Below are 1,963 nucleotides of genomic sequence, written 5' to 3'. Positions count from 1 at the left end.
AAACCTATCAATACACACAATCACACACACACACACAAACACACGTGTCCTGCTTTTGTTTTTTTAGAGAACCCTGACTAACACAGCTACTCTTATTAATGGGCCGGAGGGGTTTATCTGTCTGGATTCTGTGTGTCGATAGATCTCATCTGCTCCAGTTAGTAAGATAAGATCAAACAAAACTACAAAATTACAAAATTGTATTTCTGGTGAAGCAAAACTACAAAATCCTGTTTCTTGTGAAATTATGTCTGTAATACAGGCCAAACTGATTTTCTTGATGTTAAGGGTTCCCTATTTCATTGATGTGAAGAAACCTCAGGATCAAGGTTTGAATCACACCGGTAATTATCACCTTCAGCCAGAGGAAGATGTGACAATAGGTGTTTGCCACACTGACCCAGCTGTCTGGTGGAAGAATGCCCCGAAAAGGAGCAGATGTGGTATAAGGATGTCTTGGCTTCTAACCAGCCTATCATTCTGTACCTCCATGCAAATGAAGGCACCCGGGGAGGGGATCACCAGGTGCAACTATACAAGGTGCTGAGTTCCCTTGATTACCATGTGGTCACCTTCAATTAGAGGGGGTGTGGTGGTGACAATACCAAGTACATTTGGGGCTACTCTCTTGGCGCTGGGGTTGCAACAGATTTGGTGCAGCACCTTCATGACTGAGAAACACCACCGAGTGCCCTTATATTGGAATTTCCTTCCACCAATATCCACGAAGAGGCAAAAAGCCATCCCTTTTCAGTGATCTGTTGATAGTTCCCCAGGTTTGACTGCTTTTTTCTGGGTTCCATTACAAGCAGTGAAATGAATTAGATTTACAAATGATGAGAATGTGAAACGCATGTCCTGCTCCCTGGTCATTCTGCATCCAGAGGAGGACCCAGTTGTTCTCTTCCAGCTTGGCAGGAAGCTCTATAGCATTGCTGCACCATCTCAAAGTTTCCAAGACTTCAAAGGTCAGTTTATCCCTTTTCACCCAGACCTTGGGTGTAGGCACAAGTACATCTTTAAGAGCACTGAGCTTCAATGAATACTGACGGAGTTCATTGGAAAATTGGAGGAAGAACATCACACTGAGGACTGATCGTATTAAAAATAAAGAAGAAACATGAAAACCTCTGCCTCCACCCTCTTCCCCAGCTGGCTCACACCTGGGTTCTGTTTTCCCCGCATCAGTACTGCTCAGGAACCCAGCATGCGGATTAGCTTGAGCAAGTCCAAGCTGGCTCAAGGGCTGTGGGTCTTGAATGTGTCCACACTTTTTTTTTCTAACTTTGAAAGATACTGTCTCACATCCTCTGAGTTCCTAATGGTTTCTACTCAGATATAATTTTGTTATTTGAGTTGCTCTTTATTTATAAGTAATGGGCCATTTTTCTCTGCAGGTTTTCAAATTTAGTCCTAAATTTTCACTAAGTTTAACTATCGTTTATTCTTGTATGTACTTTTGAGGTACTTCTTGTTTGCTATTCAGTCAATTTCTTTAAAGTGTGGGTTTGTACCTGTCTTAATTATCTAGTGATGCTATCACAGAAATATCACATAAGAATGGCTTTAACAACACACAGTTGGATTCACCGATAGTTTAGGAGGCTAAAGGTCAATATCCAGAGGAACACACAGAAGAAGCCTTGTTGGCTCTAGGGCACAGGGGTCTCCTGGTCTCTATTGATAATTGTCTACCAAAAGCGCCTTGGATTCTGCATGTCTTTTTGGCAGTGCTCTTACTCTAGGTCTAGGAGGCTCTGAGCACAGTGACCCTGAGCTCAGCGAGGGGCATTCTGCTCTAGGCTCTTCTTTCTTTGTGAAACTGACTTACCGCTTTTACGACTGCAAACCCACCAGACATTTTATAACTTTTAAAAATAAGAAAGGATGCAACTGCAGCCTAAACTTAAGCATGAGCAATTGATTTTCTGCTCCACAGTTGACCACTGGACTGGTTACAGCT

General features: G+C 42.7%; 1 pseudogene; it reads left to right on the top strand.

The window, feature by feature from the left end:
- The first annotated feature begins 247 nt into the window (after window positions 1–247).
- Window positions 248–1,096, top strand: LOC142439971 (lysophosphatidylserine lipase ABHD12 pseudogene; annotated as a pseudogene).
- Window positions 1,097–1,963: the final 867 nt, after the last annotated feature.

Source organism: Tenrec ecaudatus, chromosome 2 (assembly GCF_050624435.1).
Source record: "Tenrec ecaudatus isolate mTenEca1 chromosome 2, mTenEca1.hap1, whole genome shotgun sequence".
NCBI lineage: Eukaryota > Metazoa > Chordata > Mammalia > Afrosoricida > Tenrecidae > Tenrec > Tenrec ecaudatus.
This window is presented reverse-complemented; position numbering and strand designations above follow the sequence as displayed.